Source organism: Pavona decussata, unplaced genomic scaffold (genome assembly GCF_977016875.1).
Source record: "Pavona decussata unplaced genomic scaffold, jaPavDecu1.1 SCAFFOLD_72, whole genome shotgun sequence".
NCBI classification, from domain to species: Eukaryota; Metazoa; Cnidaria; class Anthozoa; order Scleractinia; family Agariciidae; genus Pavona; species Pavona decussata.
The window spans coordinates 747968-760000 of NW_028145491.1; the positions used below are offsets into that span (position 1 = coordinate 747968).

At 42.2% G+C, this 12033-nt stretch overlaps 1 long non-coding RNA gene and 3 pseudogenes across 1 annotated transcript; all 4 read right to left on the reverse strand.

Moving 5' to 3' along the window:
• Positions 1-596: 596 nt before the first annotated feature.
• On the reverse strand, positions 597-1640 carry LOC146476817 (uncharacterized). Its single transcript, XR_014865480.1, has 3 exons — positions 1515-1640; positions 803-946; positions 597-689 (listed from the first exon to the last, which is right to left on the reverse strand). It is a non-coding gene; the product is annotated as an uncharacterized LOC146476817 (long non-coding RNA).
• A 508-nt stretch (positions 1641-2148) lies between these two features.
• Positions 2149-4589, reverse strand: LOC146476818 (uncharacterized; annotated as a pseudogene).
• Positions 4590-7717: 3128 nt separating this feature from the next.
• LOC146476819 (uncharacterized) lies at positions 7718-10088 on the reverse strand (annotated as a pseudogene).
• Positions 10089-11159: 1071 nt separating this feature from the next.
• LOC146476820 (uncharacterized) overlaps positions 11160-12033 on the reverse strand; it is a 1869-nt pseudogene continuing 995 nt past the window's right edge.

Below are 12033 nucleotides of genomic sequence, written 5' to 3' on the forward strand. Positions count from 1 at the left end.
AGATCACAATGGGAATACCGATTAGGGGCCGGTTGTCCTGCTTTATACAATTGGTCAAATACATCATAATTGGGCCTCATCAGTCAATAAGAGAACAACATTTCTTCCAACAGAACCAACAGTAACATGCATACAAAATTGTCCACAAAAGGTTATGAGGACAAGACTGCATCATAGTTAGTAGAGGGGACTGGTTATGAAACCCGGCAAACTTCATGTTGAGTTGGTCCGTCACGTGACCCTGACCTTGGACACTCTCAAACAAAATGGCGGACGATACAAACGATCTCTTCATTTTTGGAGATGATTTTGAGGTAATTCTAGAGATTTTAGAAAGTTATGGAGGCCTGGGGGAACAATTTATGTCAGCAGTGAGTGAACTAAGTGTGAAGTGTTTTATTTTTTACTTCGGTCAACTGATATCGAGCCCTGAAACGTGCATATAAAGTTGTAAACAAACAGAATTGTCTGCGATCAGTTGCAATTGCCCTGCGCCATAGAAAATACAGACTACTGGAAGCCGTGGTTATTTGAAGAAGGTCTGAAAAGATCCCCAAGGAATGTAAAGATGTTAGACTGATATTCATTTTCAACTCGATGGAACCACTCTATTCTACATTCTGCTCCATCGCAGCCAACCTTCAGGCCATACTCGCCTTGGTTACATAAACAGTATAAGACCTCTTTATCTGCAAGTAAACAGTGTAGTGTCTTAATAAATGTTGATATTAAAGATATTTTAATATTGTATTCCTTGTTTGGTTGCCTGATACTGATTTCCATAGAAATGTGTGGTACATACCCTGACACTCGGGACAAACCCATTCCATGGGTGGAGGGTGTTTCAACCCAAGGCACTCCAGACAGTATGTGTTGCTACATGCAGCTGAACAAGCAAGGTCTGCCTTGTTGCTCTACACAATACAAGAACCAATACTAGCATCATCTGCAAGATAAGGAAAAAAGTACCCAAAGTATTAGAAGTGAAAATTTCTTTTCATCTGAACCAGATTAACCCTCTCACTCCCAAGAGTGCCATATGGCACAAAAAGTCATTACGTGCCCAATATTGGGTCAATTTGTATCAAATTTGGACACCAAACAAATCTTGGAGAGATCTGCACAATGGAAGCATAAAATTTTACCCCCCTCCTACATAAGACATGATTACCCACCCATCCATTTTTTGTAACTTTTTCCTCTTACACTTTTAAGACCAAGTCACCATTTGACAACAAAGTATGTGCTGAGATCTGCAAATTAAGCTATAGTTTAGGGGTATACCCAGTGTATACAAGAAGTGAGATGTATTTTAAGGTTTTTATATTCTCGTTTTAAACACTTTTCATTCTCTTCTGTTACTTCCTTTGTCTTAGCTGGAATGATTTATACAATGCCCCAGATAAAACCTTTTAATTGGTGTATTACAGTTGGTGTAAGGGTTCACAGTTGCCGTTTTACAAAAATACGACATTTCCCATGGGAGTGTAAGGGTTAAAAGAATGATGACATACCCGAGTAGTTCTTCTGCTTGTCCTTTCTAGTATGTGCCACTTGTTTCCGTCTTTCATTTATACCATGCTAGTGATCCAGATGCCACTCCACCTCTTGGGCAGGCAGCAGAAGTTCCTCAGCCAGCTTTTCTACTGGAGTACCTTGGGAGTAATAGAAGGAGACTGATTGACTGAATGGCTATTGAAATTATTGGCTACTAAGTATATTATCACTTTACTCACTTTTAGTAGCTGCAGCCTTTAACTTTACGCTAGGTGGTGACATCATTCTGTGTTCACTGTTATCGGTACACAGCAGGTCCTCTGGCTTCATTAAGCTTCCAGGCCTTCTCAGGTCAGAGACAGAAATTGGCAACCAGGTAACTGAGGGTCCACCTTCATACCATTTCATTTCACAGCTGGTTTCACTATTCCTGCATCGCGGATGAATACATTCAGGTTCCGCACAGAGAGTTAAATGAAAGATGTAATTGCGTGGTACAGTCTTGCTCATGTGCCAGGTGCGTACGTCCCAGATTTCTTGAAAATACCTGTGAAGGTCTGCATCGCTGGTTTTAAGTAGCTGTTTGTCCTTCCTTTTGGCCTCATGTACCATGATAAGTGAGTGAGTGTGAGTCCTTAATTAACTCAGTTTTTATGTCTTGCAACATTGCAGCAGATCGTCAGTGATTTGTTCCCATGATCTGCGTTCATCCTTTCGCCCTCTTGTGTTTCCACTTTGGCATGACACAATTCTTTGGATTCTAATGGTGTTGCTGTTGTAGCCGAATGAACGAATGTTAGGATTGTCACTTCTACCCCGTTTGCGTGGGTTGCCAAAGTACTCCTTGATTGTATCCTGGCAGAAGCGCTCTGTTAGCAGAAATGACATGCCTTCCTGAAGCAGAATTTTGGTTGCTTCTATGGCAGAGTTAACTGTGATCTTGAACCCCTCATAAGTCTGCCATGAAATAAGCATGCGGCCCCTGGCATTTTGAGTGAAATTCCCTGGCTGGTTGTCGGTACTCTCTTTCCACATCCATAAATACTCAAGAAACTCCCACATCCACTGAAGCCTTCTACCCTCAACAGATGTATAAGGAGCAAGAAATGGCTTTCTTTTTGCCTTGTGCTCTGTTGAACTCCTCACATTTAGGCAATCAAAGAAGTTGTCGACCACCTCGCAGCCACTGATGCACTTAGGACTTGTGCGACTAGACTAAAACGCATGACTGAATATAGCTTGAGATTGATGTGCTCATAAGTCAGCCTTGGGAGCAATTTGAGGCCATTCTCCATGCCTTGGTAAAACATCTGTGTGATGTGCTGCCATAGAATATACATTCCATCATTTCACATGCACCTTGTACAGGTTCCTGAGCCTGAATGAGGAAGGCAATTTCTGGTGGTTTTGACTAGGTGTGGAGCATCCGAAAAGAAATACACAAACAGATGTGGTGCGTAGGGGTTCATAGTGCGGTAACAGACATCTTTCTCTACATCTCCATCAAGTGGCTTGTGGATGCGGTAAAATCTCCTATTTGGAGAAGCTCCATCTGATGTGGCAGCAACAACCCAGAAGTTGCAACTGCTTTCTAGGATGCAAACGGCTTCCCAAAACAGGGGCAACAGCTGAGCAGCAGTAACACCGATTGTAGCAAAGTGTGCTAGGCAAAACTTCAGCTCGGTGCAAACACCACGTACAAGAAAGGCAAGTGCATGAGTGGCAATTTCATCCACTTTCTCGAGAACTCCAAAATTCAGTTCCACATCTCCAAGATCAGTAAAACCAATTAGTTCTCCTGTGACTTTGTCCAACACAAGGTTTGACATTACTTTCATCTCGTCTAAAAAGAGAACCACATACCTTTGTAAATCAAAGTATGGGTCAGTCAGTGCCTTCAACTCTTCCACTATTTCCTCTTGAAATTCCCGTTGAGGTGGAATAGCATTCCGGTAACCCTTTAGGCGGCGCCGACTTGGAAGAATTAGGACTTTGCTATTCCAGAGCTCTTCATAACACAAAGGTGACTTTGCGGCAAGTGAAAGGCAGAACCTGATTATCATGGGGTGATATCTCACACCGGTGCAACTACTCAAGAATAATTTTTTCTGTTGTTGCCAGAACAGGTTCATGAAGGGAGTAATTTCACTATCAGACTCATCAAGGATGCTGCTAAAGTCATTACTGAGTTGATGGTCCACCTCTTTGTTTGTCTTCATGATTTCTGCTCGCATTTTGTGAAGCTCTCGTTCAAGTTCAGTGCATTTTAATCTCTGTCCCGGCGATGTAAGTTTTATCCTTACTGGATCAGTTTTGGAAACTGGTGCTTTCACATGTGCAGGCTTAGATAGCCGCCTTTCCTTTGCTTTTATATTTGTTGTGACACAAGACAAGTAACCATGCATGATGGGCATGTATCGTCCTCCTGTCCTCCATGCAGTAGACAACAATCCTTTGAACTCCAATAGCCTTTGTTTGAAAACAGCCCACTCTGCTCACCTTCCATTAGTGGGTCTTCATCTATTGGGAAGACATGATGGAATAGCTGGCTTGTCAGTCCAACAGCGTCCACTCCACAGCAGAGTTTGCAGCTCTCCAGTTCCTTCACAAGCCTACATATTGCGATATTCCTAACAGAACGCCGGTGATCAATGTACAGAGGATGATCCTCTGGGAGAAAACAAACAAAAGATTTCACTGTGTATCCCAGACTGTCATCAGTCTTGATTTCTATCTCTGGGAGAAGAAAGGGTAGTGGAGGAAATTGCAGATCGTGCCAGATCGCGCCGTATTTATAGTGGAGTAACTCAGGCTCTGATTGTAAAGGGTCATGAGGAAGGTCTCGTTTATCTTTGGTGAAGTGTAAGTAATGCCTCTTTGATGACAAAATGCCACCCATTTTCAATGTACAGTATTGTGCAAAAGTAATGCAAACGAAATTCGACAAATTTCGCGAATATTCGACGATAATTAGCGAAAGTTCGTTTGGAGCGATTTTTCAACGATATTTCGCGAGTCCTATTGTTTGAGCGCCAACAATATTTCTCGGCTCTCCGCGATAGTTCGAGCAAAATTTTGCGGCGCTCCACGATAGTTCAAGCAAAATTTTGCCGCACTCTGGGTTAGTTCGAGCGATATTTCGTGAGACCTATTGTTTAAACGACAACGATATTTCGTGGAACTTAGCGATATTTCGAGCGAATTTTCGTTTCTATCCAGTGACCTGTTTCAGCGCGTTTCTTCCTCCCGCGTATTTTTTTTAAAAGACATCCCTTCATCGCTGTGAAATAAAAACATGCGAAAATTTTTCATATGCCACACCAATTCTTTTTAATCAAACTTCAAACTCAATGAAACGAGCTAAACTGTGCAAGGTTGCGGCTTTTTATTTTGCAGAATGTAACACAACCGCTTCTGAAATATCTTCGCTGCACAATTACACGTAAGTTTACGCCGCACAAGATTATACTTGATTGAAGTTGAACCTTTCGAATGAAAATTTCCAAAACAAGAATATCTCCTTATTTAAAACGCACAACATTTACGGTAGAATTCGGCAAGGAACTGGGGAAACTTCAACTTGACCGTTCGCTTCCCTTTGAACAAACTTTGAAGCCGACGCGAATGTTTACATTTTTGGCGTAGCGTTAAAAATATTTGCATAAATAATATTGAGCTCCAAAGGCAATGTCACGTTTTCTTCATTTTCTGTCAACTGTTTTCGGATTGTAACGATGTCTTTCTCTGACACATGACTGGATTACTTGTTCATTAAAGCTAGTTTTAACAGTAAAGGAAGCGAAACTAAAAAATGCGAATTTTTCGGCCACTGTTTTACAAGCTGAGAATGGAAACACGCCCGATCGCTTTTAACTTCGCTAAACCAGAACGCTGCACATACTTAATGTAATCTTTCGAATCAAAACTTCGAAAAACAGCATTTCCTTGATTAAAAACGCGCAATACTTTCGGTTGTTATTCGCTTTGTTGTTTCGAGGATCGAGGATCACATGCCAGCTGGCACATGCCAGCGAGCATCAATTTGTGGTGTCACTTACCTTGGCGTTGCTTACATTTGGACGGCTTCGTTTTCACTGCACCAATATCACAGAGGTAGTGGGTTTGAATCCCGTCAAGCCTGAATTGTCAATTCTTTGTTTTTTCACTCTTTATTTTCACTACCGCTTAAGTAGTGTTCATAACCGCGATGATCACTCACGTTACATCAGTCGAGGTTTAGCGTGCAAGTAATATGAACCCGTGAGACCAAACGTGACGTTTTTAAAAAAGTTTTCTGCAAATAAGTTGCTTCCGAAAGTTTTGGACAATTGACGTTAACAATCTCAGCCATTGCAACCTTCTCTGGGAACTCCTTTCATTTCATTAGCATTACACACTGCATATTATGAACACAAGTAGAAAAGAGTGTGGTCATGGAATTTACATGTGAAATTTAGGCACCACTTTCCGTCCACTGAATCAAATTCTCAACTCGTTAGTGAAACAACCACAATTAGCAATTCGTTTTGTTCAATTTTGCAGCACATTCCGCTTTATCCTAATCATTATATTTCTAATACTTTTAGAAACTGAACATAGACTTATCTCAATCAGAGGTTATATTTTCATTTCGTTGGCATCATGTTTTACAAGCCATAGTCAGAGAAAACCGGGCGGTGCCAAAAGATTGGGGTCAGCCGATTTCCTTTATTTTTTCAGCATTAAGAACCAAGCTGATAAGATTAACTTTGGTGACATTAACAAGATTTCCCAGCTTTTCACTCTCGAGATTGACCACCCCCCTTCTTTTTGGCCAAGGGAAGCCCTAGAAACCACCAAAAACAATGGCAATTAGTGCACAGATTTTTTTCTGAAGCTAAAGTACCTTAAAATAAACGTTTTGGATGCATAAAATCAAGTTTTTAGTGTAACGCTAATTTTGCCCAATGGTTTTAATCCGGGTATGTTGCATGACTGTAACAGGACAGCGAATTTCGGCGATTTTCTAAGCCCATTTTCTTGAAAGTGCGATGGTTTATTTTTTATTTAATTACAGATTTAAACAGTCTATACCTTCCTAAATCAAAAACAAAAGTTTATTGATCGGCACCAGAAACTCTTTTCACACGAATTTTGTTAGAAAATGTCAAAGATCGCTCTTACGGCTAACTGCTCGCCAAAGTTTAAATAGCTGTAATACTGCATTATAAAGGTACTAATCCATTTTAAATGAGTATTTTATATTCCACTTAGGTTTGAATAAAGGGAAAATAACTATTAAATACTATTGCTTTAACGTAAGGGTTATACAAGACTGCCATCATGCATGCAAAGGTCTCAATTACTTGGTGCTTCGATGATTATTGTCTGGCCTATGTGAGTTAGCCAACAGGACGATGTATGTGCTGTCCTATCTAGTGATAAAATCATCACGACTTTTGTATCACATCATCCAACAGAAATTCTCAAAGGTTTTGCTTTGTATGCAAAGTTTGTTACATACCCTGTGAGGAGATGCTACATTTTGTCTGTGTGACCTGTCGTGCGAAAAGTAGCCTTTACCGACAACCGTTCAAATCTGTACGGAAATCTGGATGAATAAATATTAAAAAACGGGTTTTTTCTGTTTCTTGGCCCGTTTCGAGCATTGCGTGAGTCTTGCTTAGCAGATCAGAGTTGTCGCAAATATTTTTATTCCCACGAAACTGGCGCCATTTGACAACAGACGTGACAATAGAAAATTGAACGGTTGTCGGCAGAGGCTACTTTTCGCACGACAGCTCCTACAGCGAAAATGTAGCCTCTGCTCAAAGGATATTTGTTACATCGATCACTACTGACAAAGCCCAACACTGTACTTGATAAAATGCGAAAGAAGAATACGTAGTGCAAAATTCAGTTATTTCCGACATGAGCACAACTTAGCGTAGGCATCAAGTGGTTCAGTAAAAGTACGTTTTCTTGAGTTGCTACCATTTGTTCGCAGACTTAATGCTCTGCATACTTGTCTCAACTGTGCTAACTTCAGCGAACTGAGCTTTCCAGCACGCGAAAGTTCACAAACGTTTACTGCTTCTACTTTAATAGGGTGACTGATATTTTGTTCAATGTCTCTGTAAACCTCCTGGCGTATGGCTTGAATGTAGTCTTCTGATTCAAGGGCTATGAGGTCTTCGTCTGTTACTTCTTGTTCCTCCTCCTGGCTCTCTATTTCATCAGCTTATCTTTGGCGCTGCAACGCTGACATCCTTGTGAAAAAGTTACTAATTTGTTGAGCGGTTCTCCATTCGTCTGGTTTAGATTGTAACGTTCCACTGCTATCTCTAATACTCTTCATCTCTCTAGCCACGTGAATTGGATCAGCCTTTTTCCCTCCCGCTACTCCTTGGTTAAATTTCTGAACAAGAAAGGCTTTTACTTTCTCTTCCATCCTGTTGGTCCACTTAGTTGATTTAAGCGCCCACCCTTTATTACGGCGTTCTCTAGCACTGGAAGACCCGGTTTCTTCAAATGCAAATCGCTGTCTATCTCCGCTAGCCACATGCATCTCTCCGACTCGGTCAGCCCACTTCTTTCGTGCCGCATCGTACACAGACTCACAATATAGATCTGATGCACGTACATGCTTCCCTGCGTCCATGTGAGCTTCCGCTTCTTCTCCAGTCTTGAACGTTAGCACGCATGTACTTTCACTGCATGAGAATATTTTTCCTCGCGGACTGGAAGCATAGCTAACTGAGCCAAGATTGTTGCTACGTGGACCCCACTCCTTTAGGACTTTCAATCCAGTTTCTTCTTGTGGTACAACTTCAAGCTGACTGTATGACAAGAATCTGCCGGGTCCAACGTTGAATGCACGCCAAGCGCGTATTCCGTTTTCCTCAAACGAAAAGTTGTTAAGAAGGCTGATACCTGGTATCTTGTTGGCGGTGAATTCTTTATTAGTGTCCACTTTGACAACTGCCGCCCTGACTCCTTTTACTCCTCCATGCGACTCTAGTGCTGTCTTCATGTCTTCCGCAGTGATGACATTGTGTTTTTCATTGACCCATCGTCGTAGCTGTGCCTTCATAGGAGCGGTCTTTCGGTCACAGATGTCTTTTCCGGACTGTGGCTCTGAAAAGCCGTAACGCAGAATTGTCATGCTGGTTCTTTGACCAATGAACGGACTAAGCAAAAGAGGTCCAATATGGTAGCAACCTGCGTTATCGGATCTCAGGAAAACATTTTCAATCTCCGGTGATTCTTTCTTGATGGTATTTAAAAGATGCTCTATTATAGAGGCTACAGCAAAGCCGTTCTGCGTGCAGTTATCAAACAGATGGACAAAACATTCCACTTGGAATTTTTCAGTATGCTTAGTGATAACAGCACTCACATGCCAGCTTCGTCCTTGTTTTCCGAAGAAATCACTAATTCGTTCCGGATAACGTTGTGGGAGATATTTCATGGCCCAATCCATAACAATTAAACATGAAGCTGAATCAACATGTACAAGAGCAAATTGCTTTCCTTCTTCTTGATTTACTGTATGGAGCAAATGCGCCTTTTACTCCTGGATAGATGCCAAACAGAGTTTGTAGTCGTGGCTTAAGCACCATCTGTGCTCCTCCAGCATCTCAACACGGTTGATCTTGGATTCAATTTCCTTCAAAACTGTCTCTAATGATTCGCATTGCTCGCAGTCAGTTTCATGTTCGTGCTGACATATGCTTTGCAGGTTGGAGTCACTTGTGTCACCTAGGGCATGTGCAGTGCAGTGATCAGCACAAGTTTCCTCTCTGCCAACATGGGACTTAAACTCAGTCTTAAGGTATCTCTTTGCCTCCTTGATTTTTTGTTCTGCATCCTTTACCCAGGTAGCCTCCGATCCATAGTCTCGAAGCGTCTTAAGCACGTCAGTGACATTGTCTATGGCCTCCGTCCCTTCTGCTGTAGTGTTGTCGAGTCCCTGCAAAGATTTTTGCATTGAGGCACCACACACCTCTATTATTCTGTAGAGTGAACGCTGTCCTGCTGGTTCAAAATTCTGCTCTTTGCAGTAAACTGAGTATTGCTCAATTATTCTTGACGGTATCATAGTCCTTATAACTGCCAGAATGATAATGCTTCCTCCCGTATCGAGCTTAAGCACTTTTGTGCCAAATGCTACGTCCTGCAGCATCTCAGGTCTTGCGATGAAATAAATAAAACGATCAACCCACAGCTGTCGCTGAATACACCCGTCCCAAATTTCTTGGGCAAGAGCAATTTAATTTTGGGGATTTTGAACCCCCCATATTATTAATGTAAGCTACAGCTGTGGTATTGTCTATCTGGAGCTGGACGTGGCCGTTAGCCGTTCCTTTGCAAAATGATTTGAGGGCAAAGAAAGCTACCAGCAGTTCTAGGATGCTGATATGGCTAGTACTTTCCAAGGTTGTCCGTCTCCCGCCAACTTCTTGGTCACCATACACTGCCCCCCACCCTAGGGTTGAGGCATCAGTCTGAATGATCATGCAAGGAGTTGGATGGGTAATGTCGCGGGATGAATGTGGCATGTTTTCAATCCACCATGTCAGCTCTGCTACTGAGCTGGATGTCAAAGTCATATGAGATTTGTAATCCCCCTTATTTGTTATCAGGGCATGGCTTTTGTTCCTCTCCAGGAAGCGGTAGTGTAAAGGCCCAAATTGGACACCTGGGAAGTTAGATACTATGAGGCCAATAACGTCTGCAACCACTGGGATTCGGGGTTTGGTCATATTTTGTACCCTTTGCGGGCTTCTACAGATTTGAGAATTTCTTCCCCGTTTGGAGAAACGGTCATGCTAAGAGAGTCAAGCCTAAACCCTAAAAATGTGAGGGTTTCAGTAGGCATTATGACAGATTTTGTGGGGTGTAGGTGGAAGCCAAGGCAATTGAACAAAAATGCTGTGACTTTAATGTTGCTGCTACATTCGTCAGCATTGTCCTCTTGTAGGTAGGAGTTATCTATTCACCCGAGGTTTTAGATGGCGCAGTGTATGTAGGGATGCATAAGCAGTTTAGTGAATATACGTGGGGCACTGGACAAACCATTTGTCAGGCAGGTTTACTGGTAAAGCATACCATTGAACACAAATTTCAGATATTTTTAATTTGGTGCTCTTTAGCAACTGGTACTGAGTAGTACACATCTTTAAGGTCAATTGATGCCATATAGCAGCCTGGCTTCATCATTCAAATGGTTGATTCAAGGGTGTCCATTTTAAAATGGTGGTATTGTACCTACTCATTGAAAGGCTTGAGGTTAAGTATCATACGGTGTGACCCATCTGGTTTAGGTCTAAGGAATATACGGGAAACAAATTCCCCAGGTTCTGGTAAGGAAACTTTGAGTACACCTCTTATAAGCAATTTGTCAATTTTCACAGCGACAAGGTCATGTTGCGACTGATTAAATGTACTTGGTCGCACATTAGCTTGAAATGGTATCATGCCTGGTTTGAACTCAATTTTTATTCCTTTTACACACTGTAATAGTGTGGGATCATTTGTAATCTCTTGCCAGTGCGGTAAAAACCACATGATTTGACCTGCTTTAAATGAACCCTGACTAGAAGGTAACATATGTACTTAATTAATTGCAGGGTTAAACCTTAATAGTTTGCATACCTTTGTGGTTGAGGGACTTGTTTCCATTAGGCCTGCTTTGATTCTCCCTCCTTCTTCAATCTTGTCCTTGGAGGGCGGCCTTTGGACGAAACATCATTTCTTGTCCGTTGATATAGGTGGAACTGGCGATTGCCTTGAGTTCCTTGGTTTGTATGATTGTAGCGACGGCCATTCGAGCCAGAATTTCCGTTGCGTGTAGTGTTGCGTTGCGGGGGGCGAACTTTGTTGGTGAGCTTGTTTGCTTCAGATATGTCTTTGGTGAGTTTTGACAGGTCACCAAATAAATATTCAGAAGTTGCAGGCACTGTAGCTGCGCTACACAATGCGGCATAATCCATGTGGAGATGTTTCTTCATCGCCTGGGGTGCTGTTGATATCATGATAGCACTCCAGTGACAAGGCGATGGCATCTGTTAGATATGTGATTAGCTCTTTGTCTTGAGCTCTGCCTGTTTGCTGTTGTTGCAACACATGGTCCGTTGCTTTAATAGTCACACCAACGAGGGTATTAAAGCATTCTGCATTTTTTGTGATTTCAAATCCTGTGTGTGAACAGGCGCAGGCAGTTGGTTCCAAATTAATGGGTTTACATGCAGCGTGCAAAGTCCCTCCACGTTCTCCACGGCGGAATATTTGTCTATCCTCGCCTGTGATTTCTCCTCAGGGTGAGTCTTTAAGCAAGCTCAAGACAATTTTAGCAAGACCCTTGTCCACAGGGCTGTCTGTTTTTTCGCTGAGGTCAAGTTCGGACGCAATGTCCTGTAAGAGGCTTTTCATGCCCTCTTTTATTTGCTTGGCGGGCCTACTGCCAAGCCTGTTGATGTGAGCGCTCAAACACTCGCTTTTAACATTATCCTTATCGTCCACTGGGTTTTCTTCGACTTCGGGATCGACCTCTAT